We start from the raw sequence: 14042 nt of genomic DNA, 5'->3' as shown, positions 1-14042 counted from the left end.
CTCACTTAATGCACCTCTGTATTCTCTACAACTTCAACAAATGAAACATTAAAATACAATGCACTGGCCGGGAATCGAACCCGGATCGCCCGCTTGGAAGGCGAGCATTCTACCATTGAACCACCAGTGCTTACCATGCTTGACTCTCATAACAATTCTCAAGCCAGTCCAGCTAGTTCTGAAACGACATTAATACAATAGTATTCCTAAGCTTTAAATATTTCAACTGCGTGTGTAGATTGGAGACATTAATTTGCAGTCTTTATTTGACATGAATTTTATTTCATTGCTTGACGTGAAATTAACGAGCTGAAATAAACGAAAATTGAAGCGTTCTTACTCACTTAATGCACCTCTGTATTCTCTACAACTTCAACAAATGAAACATTAAAATACAATGCACTGGCCGGGAATCGAACCCGGATCGCCCGCTTGGAAGGCGAGCATTCTACCATTGAACCACCAGTGCTTACCATGCTTGCCTCTCATAACAATTCTCAAGCCAGTCCAGCTAGTTCTGAAACGACATTAATACAATAGTATTCCTAAGCTTTAATTATTTCAACTGCGTGTGTAGATTGGAGACATTAATTTGCAGTCTTTATTTGACATGAATTTTATTTCATTGCTTGACGTGAAATTAACGAGCTGAAATAAACGAAAATTGAAGCGTTCTTACTCACTTAATGCACCTCTGTATTCTCTACAACTTCAACAAATGAAACATTAAAATACAATGCACTGGCCGGGAATCGAACCCGGATCGCCCGCTTGGAAGGCGAGCATTCTACCATTGAACCACCAGTGCTTACCATGCTTGCCTCTCATAACAATTCTCAAGCCAGTCCAGCTAGTTCTGAAACGACATTAATACAATAGTATTCCTAAGCTTTAAATATTTCAACTGCGTGTGTAGATTTGAAACATTACTTTGCAGTCTTTATTTGACATGAATTTTATTTCATTGCTTGACGTGAAATTAACGAGCTGAAATAAACGAAAATTGAAGCGTTCTTACTCACTTAATGCACCTCTGTATTCTCTACAACTTCAACAAATGAAACATTAAAATACAATGCACTGGCCGGGAATCGAACCCGGATCGCCCGCTTGGAAGGCGAGCATTCTACCATTGAACCACCAGTGCTTACCATGCTTGCCTCTCATAACAATTCTCAAGCCAGTCCAGCTAGTTCTGAAACGACATTAATACAATAGTATTCCTAAGCTTTAAATATTTCAACTGCGTGTGTAGATTGGAGACATTAATTTGCAGTCTTTATTTGACATGAATTTTATTTCATTGCTTGACGTGAAATTAACGAGCTGAAATAAACGAAAATTGAAGCGTTCTTACTCACTTAATGCACCTCTGTATTCTCTACAACTTCAACAAATGAAACATTAAAATACAATGCACTGGCCGGGAATCGAACCCGGATCGCCCGCTTGGAAGGCGAGCATTCTACCATTGAACCACCAGTGCTTACCATGCTTGCCTCTCATAACAATTCTCAAGCCAGTCCAGCTAGTTCTGAAACGACATTAATACAATAGTATTCCTAAGCTTTAAATATTTCAACTGCGTGTGTAGATTGGAGACATTAATTTGCAGTCTTTATTTGACATGAATTTTATTTCATTGCTTGACGTGAAATTAACGAGCTGAAATAAACGAAAATTGAAGCGTTCTTACTCACTTAATGCACCTCTGTATTCTCTACAACTTCAACAAATGAAACATTAAAATACAATGCACTGGCCGGGAATCGAACCCGGATCGCCCGCTTGGAAGGCGAGCATTCTACCATTGAACCACCAGTGCTTACCATGCTTGCCTCTCATAACAATTCTCAAGCCAGTCCAGCTAGTTCTGAAACGACATTAATACAATAGTATTCCTAAGCTTTAAATATTTCAACTGCGTGTGTAGATTGGAGACATTAATTTGCAGTCTTTATTTGACATGAATTTTATTTCATTGCTTGACGTGAAATTAACGAGCTGAAATAAACGAAAATTGAAGCGTTCTTACTCACTTAATGCACCTCTGTATTCTCTACAACTTCAACAAATGAAACATTAAAATACAATGCACTGGCCGGGAATCGAACCCGGATCGCCCGCTTGGAAGGCGAGCATTCTACCATTGAACCACCAGTGCTTACCATGCTTGCCTCTCATAACAATTCTCAAGCCAGTCCAGCTAGTTCTGAAACGACATTAATACAATAGTATTCCTAAGCTTTAAATATTTCAACTGCGTGTGTAGATTGGAGACATTAATTTGCAGTCTTTATTTGACATGAATTTTATTTCATTGCTTGACGTGAAATTAACGAGCTGAAATAAACGAAAATTGAAGCGTTCTTACTCACTTAATGCACCTCTGTATTCTCTACAACTTCAACAAATGAAACATTAAAATACAATGCACTGGCCGGGAATCGAACCCGGATCGCCCGCTTGGAAGGCGAGCATTCTACCATTGAACCACCAGTGCTTACCATGCTTGCCTCTCATAACAATTCTCAAGCCAGTCCAGCTAGTTCTGAAACGACATTAATACAATAGTATTCCTAAGCTTTAAATATTTCAACTGCGTGTGTAGATTGGAGACATTAATTTGCAGTCTTTATTTGACATGAATTTTATTTCATTGCTTGACGTGAAATTAACGAGCTGAAATAAACGAAAATTGAAGCGTTCTTACTCACTTAATGCACCTCTGTATTCTCTACAACTTCAACAAATGAAACATTAAAATACAATGCACTGGCCGGGAATCGAACCCGGATCGCCCGCTTGGAAGGCGAGCATTCTACCATTGAACCACCAGTGCTTACCATGCTTGCCTCTCATAACAATTCTCAAGCCAGTCCAGCTAGTTCTGAAACGACATTAATACAATAGTATTCCTAAGCTTTAAATATTTCAACTGCGTGTGTAGATTGGAGACATTAATTTGCAGTCTTTATTTGACATGAATTTTATTTCATTGCTTGACGTGAAATTAACGAGCTGAAATAAACGAAAATTGAAGCGTTCTTACTCACTTAATGCACCTCTGTATTCTCTACAACTTCAACAAATGAAACATTAAAATACAATGCACTGGCCGGGAATCGAACCCGGATCGCCCGCTTGGAAGGCGAGCATTCTACCATTGAACCACCAGTGCTTACCATGCTTGCCTCTCATAACAATTCTCAAGCCAGTCCAGCTAGTTCTGAAACGACATTAATACAATAGTATTCCTAAGCTTTAAATATTTCAACTGCGTGTGTAGTTTGGAGACATTAATTTGCAGTCTTTATTTGACATGAATTTTATTTCATTGCTTGACGTGAAATTAACGAGCTGAAATAAACGAAAATTGAAGCGTTCTTACTCACTTAATGCACCTCTGTATTCTCTACAACTTCAACAAATGAAACATTAAAATACAATGCACTGGCCGGGAATCGAACCCGGATCGCCCGCTTGGGAGACGAGCATTCTACCATTGAACCACCTGTGCTTACCATGCTTGCCTCTCATAACAATTCTCAAGCCAGTCCAGCTAGTTCTGAAACGACATTAATACAATAGTATTCCTAAGCTTTAAATATTTCAACTGCGTGTGTAGATTGGAGACATTACTTTGCAGTCTTTATTTGACATGAGTTTTATTTCATTGCTTGACGTGAAATTAACGAGCTGAAATAAACGAAAATTGAAGCGTTCTTACTCACTTAATGCACCTCTGTATTCTCTACAACTTCAACAAATGAAACATTCAAATACAATGCACTGGCCGGGAATCGAACCCGGATCGCCCGCTTGGGAGACGAGCATTCTACCATTGAACCACCTGTGCTTACCATGCTTGCCTCTCATAACAATTCTCAAGCCAGTCCAGCTAGCTCTGAAACGACATTAATACAATAGTATTCCTAAGCTTTAAATATTTCAACTGCGTGTGTAGATTGGAGACATTAATTTGCAGTCTTTATTTGACATGAATTTTATTTCATTGCTTGACGTGAAATTAACGAGCTGAAATAAACGAAAATTGAAGCGTTCTTACTCACTTAATGCACCTCTGTATTCTCTACAACTTCAACAAATGAAACATTAAAATACAATGCACTGGCCGGGAATCGAACCCGGATCGCCCGCTTGGAAGGCGAGCATTCTACCATTGAACCACCAGTGCTTACCATGCTTGCCTCTCATAACAATTCTCAAGCCAGTCCAGCTAGTTCTGAAACGACATTAATACAATAGTATTCCTAAGCTTTAAATATTTCAACTGCGTGTGTAGATTTGAAACATTAATTTGCAGTCTTTATTTGACATGAGTTTTATTTCATTGCTTGACGTGAAATTAACGAGCTGAAATAAACGAAAATTGAAGCGTTCTTACTCACTTAATGCACCTCTGTATTCTCTACAACTTCAACAAATGAAACATTCAAATACAATGCACTGGCCGGGAATCGAACCCGGATCGCCCGCTTGGGAGACGAGCATTCTACCATTGAACCACCTGTGCTTACCATGCTTGCCTCTCATAACAATTCTCAAGCCAGTCCAGCTAGCTCTGAAACGACATTAATACAATAGTATTCCTAAGCTTTAAATATTTCAACTGCGTGTGTAGATTGGAGACATTAATTTGCAGTCTTTATTTGACATGAATTTTATTTCATTGCTTGACGTGAAATTAACGAGCTGAAATAAACGAAAATTGAAGCGTTCTTACTCACTTAATGCACCTCTGTATTCTCTACAACTTCAACAAATGAAACATTCAAATACAATGCACTGGCCGGGAATCGAACCCGGATCGCCCGCTGGGGAGGCGAGCATTCTACCATTGAACCACCAGTGCTTACCATGCTTGCCTCTCATAACAATTCTCAAGCCAGTCCAGCTAGTTCTGAAACGACATTAATACAATAGTATTCCTAAGCTTTAAATATTTTAACTGCGTGTGTAGATTTGAAACATTACTTTGCAGTCTTTATTTGACATGAGTTTTATTTCATTGCTTGACGTGAAATTAACGAGCTGAAATAAACGAAAATTGAAGCGTTCTTACTTACTTAATGCACCTCTGTATTCTCTACAACTTCAACAAATGAAACATTCAAATACAATGCACTGGCCGGGAATCGAACCCGGATCGCCCGCTGGGGAGGCGAGCATTCTACCATTGAACCACCAGTGCTTACCATGCTTGCCTCTCATAACAATTCTCTAGCCAGTCCAGCTAGTTCTGAAACGACATTAATACAATAGTATTCCTAAGCTTTAAATATTTCAACTGTGTGTGTAGATTGGAGACATTACTTTCCAGTCTTTATTTGGCATGAATTTTATTTCATTGCTTGACGTGAAATTAACGATCTGAAATAAACGAAAATTGAAGCGTTCTTACTCCCTTAATGCACCTCTGTATTCTCTACAACTTCAACAAATAAAACATTAAAATACAATGCACTGGCCGGGAATCGAACCCGGATCGCCCGCTTGGGAGGCGAGCATTCTACCATTGAACCACCAGTGCTTACAATGCTCTCCTCTCATAACAATTCTCAAGCCAGTCCAGCTAGTTCTGAAACGACATTAATACAATAGTATTCCTAAGCTTTAGATATTTCAACTGCGTGTGTAGATTGGAGACATTACTTTCCAGTCTTTATTTGACATGAACTTTATTTCATTGCTTGACGTGAAATTAACGAGCTGAAATAAACGAAAATTGAAGCGTTCTTACTCACTTAATGCACTTCTGTATTCTCTACAACTTCAACAAATAAAACATTAAAATACAATGCACTGGCCGGGAATCGAACCCGGAACGCCCGCTGGGGAGGCGAGCATTCTACCATTGAACCACCAGTGCTTACGATGCTTGCCTCTCATAACAATTATCAAGCCAGTCCAGCTAGTTCTGAAACGACATTAATACAATAGTATTCCTGAGATTTAATTATTTCAACTGCGTGTGTAGATTGGAGACATTACTTTGCTGTCTTTATTTGACAAGAATTTTATTTCATTGCTTGACGTGAAATTAACGATCTGAAATAAACGAAAATTGAAGCGTTCTTACTCCCTTAATGCACCTCTGTATTCTCTACAACTTCAACAAATGAAACATTCAAATACAATGCACTGGCCGGGAATCGAACCCGGATCGCCCGCTTGGGAGGCGAGCATTCTACCATTGAACCACCAGTGCTTACAATGCTCTCCTCTCATAACAATTCTCAAGCCAGTCCAGCTAGTTCTGAAACGACATTAATACAATAGTATTCCTAAGCTTTAGATATTTCAACTGCGTGTGTAGATTGGAGACATTACTTTCCAGTCTTTATTTGACATGAACTTTATTTCATTGCTTGACGTGAAATTAACGAGCTGAAATAAACGAAAATTGAAGCGTTCTTACTCACTTAATGCACTTCTGTATTCTCTACAACTTCAACAAATAAAACATTAAAATACAATGCACTGGCCGGGAATCGAACCCGGAACGCCCGCTGGGGAGGCGAGCATTCTACCATTGAACCACCAGTGCTTACGATGCTTGCCTCTCATAACAATTATCAAGCCAGTCCAGCTAGTTCTGAAACGACATTAATACAATAGTATTCCTGAGATTTAAATATTTCAACTGCGTGTGTAGATTGGAGACATTACTTTGCTGTCTTTATTTGACAAGAATTTTATTTCATTGCTTGACGTGAAATTAACGATCTGAAATAAACGAAAATTGAAGCGTTCTTACTCCCTTAATGCACCTCTGTATTCTCTACAACTTCAACAAATGAAACATTCAAATACAATGCACTGGCCGGGAATCGAACCCGGATCGCCCGCTTGGGAGGCGAGCATTCTACCATTGAACCACCAGTGCTTACGATGCTCTCCTCTCATAACAATTCTCAAGCCAGTCCAGCTAGTTCTGAAACGACATTAATACAATAGTATTCCTAAGCTTTAGATATTTCAACTGCGTGTGTAGATTGGAGACATTACTTTCCAGTCTTTATTTGACATGAACTTTATTTCATTGCTTGACGTGAAATTAACGAGCTGAAATAAACGAAAATTGAAGCGTTCTTACTCACTTAATGCACTTCTGTATTCTCTACAACTTCAACAAATAAAACATTAAAATACAATGCACTGGCCGGGAATCGAACCCGGAACGCCCGCTGGGGAGGCGAGCATTCTACCATTGAACCACCAGTGCTTACGATGCTTGCCTCTCATAACAATTATCAAGCCAGTCCAGCTAGTTCTGAAACGACATTAATACAATAGTATTCCTGAGATTTAAATATTTCAACTGCGTGTGTAGATTGGAGACATTACTTTGCTGTCTTTATTTGACAAGAATTTTATTTCATTGCTTGACGTGAAATTAACGAGCTGAAATAAACGAAAATTGAAGCGTTCTTACTCCCTTAATGCACCTCTATATTCTCTACAACTTCAACAAATAAAACATTCAAATACAATGCACTGGCCGGGAATCGAACCCGGATCGCCCGCTTGGGAGGCGAGCATTCTACCTTTGAACCACCAGTGCTTACAATGCTTGCCTCTCATAACAATTCTCAAGCCAGTCCAGCTAGTTCTGAAACGACATTAATACAATAGTATTCCTGAGATTTAAATATTTCAACTGCGTGTGTAGATTGGAGACATTACTTTGCTGTCTTTATTTGACAAGAATTTTATTTCATTGCTTGACGTGAAATTAACGATCTGAAATAAACGAAAATTGAAGCGTTCTTACTCCCTTAATGCACCTCTGTATTCTCTACAACTTCAACAAATAAAACATTAAAATACAATGCACTGGCCGGGAATCGAACCCGGATAGCCCGCTTGGGAGGCGAGCATTCTACCTTTGAACCACCAGTGCTTACAATGCTTGCCTCTCATAACAATTCTCAAGCCAGTCCAGCTAGTTCTGAAACGACATTAATACAATAGTATTCCTAAGCTTTAGATATTTCAACTGCGTGTGTAGATTGGAGACATTACTTTCCAGTCTTTATTTGACATGAACTTTATTTCATTGCTTGACGTGAAATTAACGAGCTGAAATAAACGAAAATTGAAGCGTTCTTACTCACTTAATGCACTTCTGTATTCTCTACAACTTCAACAAATAAAGCATTAAAATACAATGCACTGGCCGGGAATCGAACCCGGAACGCCCGCTTGGGAGGCGAGCATTCTACCTTTGAACCACCAGTGCTTACGATGCTTGCCTCTCATAACAATTATCAAGCCAGTCCAGCTAGTTCTGAAACGACATTAATACAATAGTATTCCTGAGATTTAAATATTTCAACTGCGTGTGTAGATTGGAGACATTACTTTGCTGTCTTTATTTGACAAGAATTTTATTTCATTGCTTGACGTGAAATTAACGAGCTGAAATAAACGAAAATTGAAGCGTTCTTACTCCCTTAATGCACCTCTGTATTCTCTACAACTTCAACAAATGAAACATTCAAATACAATGCACTGGCCGGGAATCGAACCCGGATCGCCCGCTTGGGAGGCGAGCATTCTACCTTTGAACCACCAGTGCTTACGATGCTTGCCTCTCATAACAATTCTCAAGCCAGTCCAGCTAGTTCTGAAACGACATTAATACAATAGTATTCCTAAGCTTTAGATATTTCAACTGCGTGTGTAGATTGGAGACATTACTTTCCAGTCTTTATTTGACATGAACTTTATTTCATTGCTTGACGTGAAATTAACGAGCTGAAATAAACGAAAATTGAAGCGTTCTTACTCACTTAATGCACTTCTGTATTCTCTACAACTTCAACAAATAAAACATTAAAATACAATGCACTGGCCGGGAATCGAACCCGGAACGCCCGCTTGGGAGGCGAGCATTCTACATTTGAACCACCAGTGCTTACGATGCTTGCCTCTCATAACAATTATCAAGCCAGTCCAGCTAGTTCTGAAACGACATTAATACAATAGTATTCCTGAGATTTAAATATTTCAACTGCGTGTGTAGATTGGAGACATTACTTTGCTGTCTTTATTTGACATGAACTTTATTTCATTGCTTGACGTGAAATTAACGAGCTGAAATAAACGAAAATTGAAGCGTTCTTACTCCCTTAATGCACCTCTGTATTCTCTACAACTTCAACAAATGAAACATTCAAATACAATGCACTGGCCGGGAATCGAACCCGGATCGCCCGCTTGGGAAACAAGCATTCTACCTTTGAACCACCAGTGCTTACAATGCTTGCCTCTCATAACAATTCTCAAGCCAGTCCAGCTAGTTCTGAAACGACATTAATACAATAGTATTCCTGAGATTTAAATATTTCAACTGCGTGTGTAGATTGGAGACATTACTTTGCTGTCTTTATTTGACAAGAATTTTATTTCATTGCTTGACGTGAAATTAACGATCTGAAATAAACGAAAATTGAAGCGTTCTTACTCCCTTAATGCACCTCTGTATTCTCTACAACTTCAACAAATAAAACATTAAAATACAATGCACTGGCCGGGAATCGAACCCGGATCGCCCGCTTGGGAGGCGAGCATTCTACCATTGAACCACCAGTGCTTACCATGCTTGCCTCTCATAACAATTCTCAAGCCAGTCCAGCTAGTTCTGAAACGACATTAATACAATAGTATTCCTAAGCTTTAAATATTTCAACTGTGTGTGTAGATTGGAGACTTATTTGACATGAATTTTATTTCATTGCTTGAAGCGAAATTAACGAGCTGAAATAAACGAAAATTGAAGCGTTATTACTCACTTAATGCACCTCCGTATTCTCTACAACTTCAACAAATAAAACATTAAAATACAATGCACTGGCCGGGAGTCGAACCCGGATCGCCCGCTTGGAAGGCGAGCATTCTACCATTGAACCACCAGTGCTTTCCATGCTTGCCTCTCATAACAATTCTCAAGCCAGTCCAGCTAGTTATGAAACGACATTAATACAATAGTATTCCTAAGCTTTAAATATTTCAACTGTGTGTGTAGATTGGAGACATTACTTTGCAGTCTTTATTTGACATGAATTTTATTTCATTGCTTGAAGCGAAATTAACGAGTTGAAACAAACGAAAATTGAAGTGTTGTTACTCACTTAATGCACCTCTGTATTCTCTACAACTTCAACAAATAAAACATTAAAATACAATGCACTGGCCGGGAATCGAACCCGGATCGCCCGCTTGGGAGGCGAGCATTCTACCATTGAACCTCCAGTGCTTACCATGCTTGCCTCTCATAACAATTCTCAAGCCAGTCCAGCTAGTTCTGAAACGACATTAATACAATAGTATTCCTAAGCTTTAAATATTTCAACTGCGTGTGTAGATTGTAGACATTACTTTACAGTCTTTATTTGACATGAATTTTATTTCATTGCTTGACGTGAAATTAACGAGCTGAAATAAACGAAAATTGAAGCGTTCTTACTCACTTAATGCACCTCTGTATTCTCTACAACTTCAACAAATAAAACATTAAAATACAATGCACTGGCCGGGAATCGATCCCGGATCGCCCGCTTGGGAGGCGAGCATTCTACCATTGAACCACCAGTGCTTACCATGCTTGCCTCTCATAACAATTCTCTAGCCAGTCCAGCTAGTTCTGAAACGACATTAATACAATAGTATTCCTAAGCTTTAGATATTTCAACTGCGTGTGTAGATTGGAGACATTACTTTCCAGTCTTTATTTGACATGAACTTTATTTCATTGCTTGACGTGAAATTAACGAGCTGAAATAAACGAAAATTGAAGCGTTCTTACTCACTTAATGCACTTCTGTATTCTCTACAACTTCAACAAATAAAACATTAAAATACAATGCACTGGCCGGGAATCGAACCCGGAACGCCCGCTTGGGAGGCGAGCATTCTACCTTTGAACCACCAGTGCTTACGATGCTTGCCTCTCATAACAATTATCAAGCCAGTCCAGCTAGTTCTGAAACGACATTAATACAATAGTATTCCTAAGCTTTAAATATTTCAACTGTGTGTGTAGATTGGAGACATTACTTTCCAGTCTTTATTTGGCATGAATTTTATTTCATTGCTTGACGTGAAATTAACGATCTGAAATAAACGAAAATTGAAGCGTTCTTACTCCCTTAATGCACCTCTGTATTCTCTACAACTTCAACAAATGAAACATTCAAATACAATGCACTGGCCGGGAATCGAACCCGGATCGCCCGCTTGGGAGGCGAGCATTCTACCATTGAACCACCAGTGCTTACCATGCTTGCCTCTCATAACAATTCTCAAGCCAGTCCAGCTAGTTCTGAAACGACATTAATACAATAGTATTCCTAAGCTTTAAATATTTTAACTGCGTGTGTAGATTTGAAACATTACTTTGCAGTCTTTATTTGACATGAGTTTTATTTCATTGCTTGACGTGAAATTAGCGAGCTGAAATAAACGAAAATTGAAGCGTTCTTACTCACTTAATGCACCTCTGTATTCTCTACAACTTCAACAAATGAAACATTAAAATACAATGCACTGGCCGGGAATCGAACCCGGATCGCCCGCTTGGAAGGCGAGCATTCTACCATTGAACCACCAGTGCTTACCATGCTTGCCTCTCATAACAATTCTCAAGCCAGTCCAGTTAGTTCTGAAACGACATTAATACAATAGTATTCCTAAGCTTTAAATATTTTAACTGCGTGTGTAGATTTGAAACATTACTTTGCAGTCTTTATTTGACATGAATTTTATTTCATTGCTTGACGTGAAATTAACGAGCTGAAATAAACGAAAATTGAAGCGTTCTTACTCACTTAATGCACCTCTGTATTCTCTACAACTTCAACAAATGAAACATTAAAATACAATGCACTGGCCGGGAATCGAACCCGGATCGCCCGCTTGGAAGGCGAGCATTCTACCATTGAACCACCAGTGCTTACCATGCTTGCCTCTCATAACAATTCTCAAGCCAGTCCAGCTAGTTCTGAAACGACATTAATACAATAGTATTCCTAAGCTTTAAATATTTTAACTGCGTGTGTAGATTTGAAACATTACTTTGCAGTCTTTATTTGACATGAATTTTATTTCATTGCTTGACGTGAAATTAACGAGCTGAAATAAACGAAAATTGAAGCATTCTTACTCACTTAATGCACCTCTGTATTCTCTACAACTTCAACAAATGAAACATTAAAATACAATGCACTGGCCGGGAATCGAACCCGGATCGCCCGCTTGGAAGGCGAGCATTCTACCATTGAACCACCAGTGCTTACCATGCTTGCCTCTCATAACAATTCTCAAGCCAGTCCAGCTAGTTCTGAAACGACATTAATACAATAGTATTCCTAAGCTTTAAATATTTTAACTGCGTGTGTAGATTTGAAACATTACTTTGCAGTCTTTATTTGACATGAATTTTATTTCATTGCTTGACGTGAAATTAACGAGCTGAAATAAACGAAAATTGAAGCGTTCTTACTCACTTAATGCACCTCTGTATTCTCTACAACTTCAACAAATGAAACATTAAAATACAATGCACTGGCCGGGAATCGAACCCGGATCGCCCGCTTGGAAGGCGAGCATTCTACCATTGAACCACCAGTGCTTACCATGCTTGCCTCTCATAACAATTCTCAAGCCAGTCCAGCTAGTTCTGAAACGACATTAATACAATAGTATTCCTAAGCTTTAAATATTTTAACTGCGTGTGTAGATTTGAAACATTACTTTGCAGTCTTTATTTGACATGAATTTTATTTCATTGCTTGACGTGAAATTAACGAGCTGAAATAAACGAAAATTGAAGCGTTCTTACTCACTTAATGCACCTCTGTATTCTCTACAACTTCAACAAATGAAACATTAAAATACAATGCACTGGCCGGGAATCGAACCCGGATCGCCCGCTTGGAAGGCGAGCATTCTACCATTGAACCACCAGTGCTTACCATGCTTGCCTCTCATAACAATTCTCAAGCCAGTCCAGCTAGTTCTGAAACGACATTAATACAATAGTATTCCTAAGCTTTAAATATTTTAACTGCGTGTGTAGATTTGAAACATTACTTTGCAGTCTTTATTTGACATGAATTTTATTTCATTGCTTGACGTGAAATTAACGAGCTGAAATAAACGAAAATTGAAGCGTTCTTACTCACTTAATGCACCTCTGTATTCTCTACAACTTCAACAAATGAAACATTAAAATACAATGCACTGGCCGGGAATCGAACCCGGATCGCCCGCTTGGAAGGCGAGCATTCTACCATTGAACCACCAGTGCTTACCATGCTTGCCTCTCATAACAATTCTCAAGCCAGTCCAGCTAGTTCTGAAACGACATTAATACAATAGTATTCCTAAGCTTTAAATATTTTAACTGCGTGTGTAGATTTGAAACATTACTTTGCAGTCTTTATTTGACATGAATTTTATTTCATTGCTTGACGTGAAATTAACGAGCTGAAATAAACGAAAATTGAAGCGTTCTTACTCACTTAATGCACCTCTGTATTCTCTACAACTTCATCAAATGAAACATTAAAATACAATGCACTGGCCGGGAATCGAACCCGGATCGCCCGCTTGGAAGGCGAGCATTCTACGATTGAACCACCAGTGCTTACCATGCTTGCCTCTCATAACAATTCTCAAGCCAGTCCAGCTAGTTCTGAAACGACATTAATACAATAGTATTCCTAAGCTTTAAATATTTTAACTGCGTGTGTAGATTTGAAACATTACTTTGCAGTCTTTATTTGACATGAATTTTATTTCATTGCTTGACGTGAAATTAACGAGCTGAAATAAACGAAAATTGAAGCGTTCTTACTCACTTAATGCACCTCTGTATTCTCTACAACTTCAACAAATGAAACATTAAAATACAATGCACTGGCCGGGAATCGAACCCGGATCGCCCGCTTGGAAGGCGAGCATTCTACCATTGAACCACCAGTGCTTACCATGCTTGCCTCTCATAACAATTC

General features: G+C 38.8%; 42 non-coding genes across 42 annotated transcripts; all 42 read right to left on the bottom strand.

Annotated features, from left to right (window-relative positions):
* Positions 1 to 59: 59 nt before the first annotated feature.
* TRNAG-UCC (transfer RNA glycine (anticodon UCC)) lies at positions 60 to 130 on the bottom strand. Its single transcript has one exon. It is a non-coding gene; the product is annotated as a tRNA-Gly (tRNA).
* A 268-nt stretch (positions 131 to 398) lies between these two features.
* Positions 399 to 469, bottom strand: TRNAG-UCC (transfer RNA glycine (anticodon UCC)). Its single transcript has one exon. It is a non-coding gene; the product is annotated as a tRNA-Gly (tRNA).
* A 268-nt stretch (positions 470 to 737) lies between these two features.
* TRNAG-UCC (transfer RNA glycine (anticodon UCC)) lies at positions 738 to 808 on the bottom strand. Its single transcript has one exon. It is a non-coding gene; the product is annotated as a tRNA-Gly (tRNA).
* Positions 809 to 1076: 268 nt separating this feature from the next.
* TRNAG-UCC (transfer RNA glycine (anticodon UCC)) lies at positions 1077 to 1147 on the bottom strand. Its single transcript has one exon. It is a non-coding gene; the product is annotated as a tRNA-Gly (tRNA).
* Positions 1148 to 1415: 268 nt separating this feature from the next.
* TRNAG-UCC (transfer RNA glycine (anticodon UCC)) lies at positions 1416 to 1486 on the bottom strand. Its single transcript has one exon. It is a non-coding gene; the product is annotated as a tRNA-Gly (tRNA).
* A 268-nt stretch (positions 1487 to 1754) lies between these two features.
* On the bottom strand, positions 1755 to 1825 carry TRNAG-UCC (transfer RNA glycine (anticodon UCC)). Its single transcript has one exon. It is a non-coding gene; the product is annotated as a tRNA-Gly (tRNA).
* Positions 1826 to 2093: 268 nt separating this feature from the next.
* TRNAG-UCC (transfer RNA glycine (anticodon UCC)) lies at positions 2094 to 2164 on the bottom strand. Its single transcript has one exon. It is a non-coding gene; the product is annotated as a tRNA-Gly (tRNA).
* Positions 2165 to 2432: 268 nt separating this feature from the next.
* TRNAG-UCC (transfer RNA glycine (anticodon UCC)) lies at positions 2433 to 2503 on the bottom strand. The gene has a single exon. It is a non-coding gene; the product is annotated as a tRNA-Gly (tRNA).
* A 268-nt stretch (positions 2504 to 2771) lies between these two features.
* Positions 2772 to 2842, bottom strand: TRNAG-UCC (transfer RNA glycine (anticodon CCC)). The gene has a single exon. It is a non-coding gene; the product is annotated as a tRNA-Gly (tRNA).
* A 268-nt stretch (positions 2843 to 3110) lies between these two features.
* Positions 3111 to 3181, bottom strand: TRNAG-UCC (transfer RNA glycine (anticodon UCC)). The gene has a single exon. It is a non-coding gene; the product is annotated as a tRNA-Gly (tRNA).
* A 268-nt stretch (positions 3182 to 3449) lies between these two features.
* TRNAG-CCC (transfer RNA glycine (anticodon CCC)) lies at positions 3450 to 3520 on the bottom strand. Its single transcript has one exon. It is a non-coding gene; the product is annotated as a tRNA-Gly (tRNA).
* A 268-nt stretch (positions 3521 to 3788) lies between these two features.
* TRNAG-CCC (transfer RNA glycine (anticodon CCC)) lies at positions 3789 to 3859 on the bottom strand. Its single transcript has one exon. It is a non-coding gene; the product is annotated as a tRNA-Gly (tRNA).
* Positions 3860 to 4127: 268 nt separating this feature from the next.
* Positions 4128 to 4198, bottom strand: TRNAG-UCC (transfer RNA glycine (anticodon UCC)). The gene has a single exon. It is a non-coding gene; the product is annotated as a tRNA-Gly (tRNA).
* Positions 4199 to 4466: 268 nt separating this feature from the next.
* TRNAG-CCC (transfer RNA glycine (anticodon CCC)) lies at positions 4467 to 4537 on the bottom strand. Its single transcript has one exon. It is a non-coding gene; the product is annotated as a tRNA-Gly (tRNA).
* Positions 4538 to 4805: 268 nt separating this feature from the next.
* On the bottom strand, positions 4806 to 4876 carry TRNAG-CCC (transfer RNA glycine (anticodon CCC)). The gene has a single exon. It is a non-coding gene; the product is annotated as a tRNA-Gly (tRNA).
* Positions 4877 to 5144: 268 nt separating this feature from the next.
* TRNAG-CCC (transfer RNA glycine (anticodon CCC)) lies at positions 5145 to 5215 on the bottom strand. The gene has a single exon. It is a non-coding gene; the product is annotated as a tRNA-Gly (tRNA).
* A 268-nt stretch (positions 5216 to 5483) lies between these two features.
* TRNAG-CCC (transfer RNA glycine (anticodon CCC)) lies at positions 5484 to 5554 on the bottom strand. Its single transcript has one exon. It is a non-coding gene; the product is annotated as a tRNA-Gly (tRNA).
* A 268-nt stretch (positions 5555 to 5822) lies between these two features.
* TRNAG-CCC (transfer RNA glycine (anticodon CCC)) lies at positions 5823 to 5893 on the bottom strand. Its single transcript has one exon. It is a non-coding gene; the product is annotated as a tRNA-Gly (tRNA).
* Positions 5894 to 6161: 268 nt separating this feature from the next.
* TRNAG-CCC (transfer RNA glycine (anticodon CCC)) lies at positions 6162 to 6232 on the bottom strand. Its single transcript has one exon. It is a non-coding gene; the product is annotated as a tRNA-Gly (tRNA).
* Positions 6233 to 6500: 268 nt separating this feature from the next.
* On the bottom strand, positions 6501 to 6571 carry TRNAG-CCC (transfer RNA glycine (anticodon CCC)). The gene has a single exon. It is a non-coding gene; the product is annotated as a tRNA-Gly (tRNA).
* Positions 6572 to 6839: 268 nt separating this feature from the next.
* TRNAG-CCC (transfer RNA glycine (anticodon CCC)) lies at positions 6840 to 6910 on the bottom strand. The gene has a single exon. It is a non-coding gene; the product is annotated as a tRNA-Gly (tRNA).
* Positions 6911 to 7178: 268 nt separating this feature from the next.
* On the bottom strand, positions 7179 to 7249 carry TRNAG-CCC (transfer RNA glycine (anticodon CCC)). Its single transcript has one exon. It is a non-coding gene; the product is annotated as a tRNA-Gly (tRNA).
* Positions 7250 to 7517: 268 nt separating this feature from the next.
* TRNAG-CCC (transfer RNA glycine (anticodon CCC)) lies at positions 7518 to 7588 on the bottom strand. Its single transcript has one exon. It is a non-coding gene; the product is annotated as a tRNA-Gly (tRNA).
* A 268-nt stretch (positions 7589 to 7856) lies between these two features.
* On the bottom strand, positions 7857 to 7927 carry TRNAG-CCC (transfer RNA glycine (anticodon CCC)). The gene has a single exon. It is a non-coding gene; the product is annotated as a tRNA-Gly (tRNA).
* Positions 7928 to 8195: 268 nt separating this feature from the next.
* On the bottom strand, positions 8196 to 8266 carry TRNAG-CCC (transfer RNA glycine (anticodon CCC)). The gene has a single exon. It is a non-coding gene; the product is annotated as a tRNA-Gly (tRNA).
* A 268-nt stretch (positions 8267 to 8534) lies between these two features.
* Positions 8535 to 8605, bottom strand: TRNAG-CCC (transfer RNA glycine (anticodon CCC)). Its single transcript has one exon. It is a non-coding gene; the product is annotated as a tRNA-Gly (tRNA).
* Positions 8606 to 8873: 268 nt separating this feature from the next.
* On the bottom strand, positions 8874 to 8944 carry TRNAG-CCC (transfer RNA glycine (anticodon CCC)). Its single transcript has one exon. It is a non-coding gene; the product is annotated as a tRNA-Gly (tRNA).
* A 268-nt stretch (positions 8945 to 9212) lies between these two features.
* Positions 9213 to 9283, bottom strand: TRNAG-CCC (transfer RNA glycine (anticodon CCC)). Its single transcript has one exon. It is a non-coding gene; the product is annotated as a tRNA-Gly (tRNA).
* Positions 9284 to 9551: 268 nt separating this feature from the next.
* On the bottom strand, positions 9552 to 9622 carry TRNAG-CCC (transfer RNA glycine (anticodon CCC)). The gene has a single exon. It is a non-coding gene; the product is annotated as a tRNA-Gly (tRNA).
* Positions 9623 to 9875: 253 nt separating this feature from the next.
* On the bottom strand, positions 9876 to 9946 carry TRNAG-UCC (transfer RNA glycine (anticodon UCC)). Its single transcript has one exon. It is a non-coding gene; the product is annotated as a tRNA-Gly (tRNA).
* A 268-nt stretch (positions 9947 to 10214) lies between these two features.
* TRNAG-CCC (transfer RNA glycine (anticodon CCC)) lies at positions 10215 to 10285 on the bottom strand. Its single transcript has one exon. It is a non-coding gene; the product is annotated as a tRNA-Gly (tRNA).
* A 268-nt stretch (positions 10286 to 10553) lies between these two features.
* On the bottom strand, positions 10554 to 10624 carry TRNAG-CCC (transfer RNA glycine (anticodon CCC)). The gene has a single exon. It is a non-coding gene; the product is annotated as a tRNA-Gly (tRNA).
* A 268-nt stretch (positions 10625 to 10892) lies between these two features.
* Positions 10893 to 10963, bottom strand: TRNAG-CCC (transfer RNA glycine (anticodon CCC)). Its single transcript has one exon. It is a non-coding gene; the product is annotated as a tRNA-Gly (tRNA).
* A 268-nt stretch (positions 10964 to 11231) lies between these two features.
* Positions 11232 to 11302, bottom strand: TRNAG-CCC (transfer RNA glycine (anticodon CCC)). The gene has a single exon. It is a non-coding gene; the product is annotated as a tRNA-Gly (tRNA).
* A 268-nt stretch (positions 11303 to 11570) lies between these two features.
* On the bottom strand, positions 11571 to 11641 carry TRNAG-UCC (transfer RNA glycine (anticodon UCC)). The gene has a single exon. It is a non-coding gene; the product is annotated as a tRNA-Gly (tRNA).
* A 268-nt stretch (positions 11642 to 11909) lies between these two features.
* Positions 11910 to 11980, bottom strand: TRNAG-UCC (transfer RNA glycine (anticodon UCC)). The gene has a single exon. It is a non-coding gene; the product is annotated as a tRNA-Gly (tRNA).
* A 268-nt stretch (positions 11981 to 12248) lies between these two features.
* On the bottom strand, positions 12249 to 12319 carry TRNAG-UCC (transfer RNA glycine (anticodon UCC)). The gene has a single exon. It is a non-coding gene; the product is annotated as a tRNA-Gly (tRNA).
* A 268-nt stretch (positions 12320 to 12587) lies between these two features.
* TRNAG-UCC (transfer RNA glycine (anticodon UCC)) lies at positions 12588 to 12658 on the bottom strand. The gene has a single exon. It is a non-coding gene; the product is annotated as a tRNA-Gly (tRNA).
* A 268-nt stretch (positions 12659 to 12926) lies between these two features.
* Positions 12927 to 12997, bottom strand: TRNAG-UCC (transfer RNA glycine (anticodon UCC)). The gene has a single exon. It is a non-coding gene; the product is annotated as a tRNA-Gly (tRNA).
* A 268-nt stretch (positions 12998 to 13265) lies between these two features.
* Positions 13266 to 13336, bottom strand: TRNAG-UCC (transfer RNA glycine (anticodon UCC)). The gene has a single exon. It is a non-coding gene; the product is annotated as a tRNA-Gly (tRNA).
* A 268-nt stretch (positions 13337 to 13604) lies between these two features.
* Positions 13605 to 13675, bottom strand: TRNAG-UCC (transfer RNA glycine (anticodon UCC)). The gene has a single exon. It is a non-coding gene; the product is annotated as a tRNA-Gly (tRNA).
* A 268-nt stretch (positions 13676 to 13943) lies between these two features.
* On the bottom strand, positions 13944 to 14014 carry TRNAG-UCC (transfer RNA glycine (anticodon UCC)). The gene has a single exon. It is a non-coding gene; the product is annotated as a tRNA-Gly (tRNA).
* Positions 14015 to 14042: the final 28 nt, after the last annotated feature.

The sequence above is a fragment of the Parasteatoda tepidariorum genome, chromosome 4 (genome assembly GCF_982258835.1).
Source record: "Parasteatoda tepidariorum strain Cologne lab strain chromosome 4, Ptep-v5.0, whole genome shotgun sequence".
Lineage (NCBI taxonomy): Eukaryota > Metazoa > Arthropoda > Arachnida > Araneae > Theridiidae > Parasteatoda > Parasteatoda tepidariorum.
The sequence above is the reverse complement of the archived record's forward strand: the minus strand, read 5'-3'. Positions and strand labels throughout refer to the sequence as shown.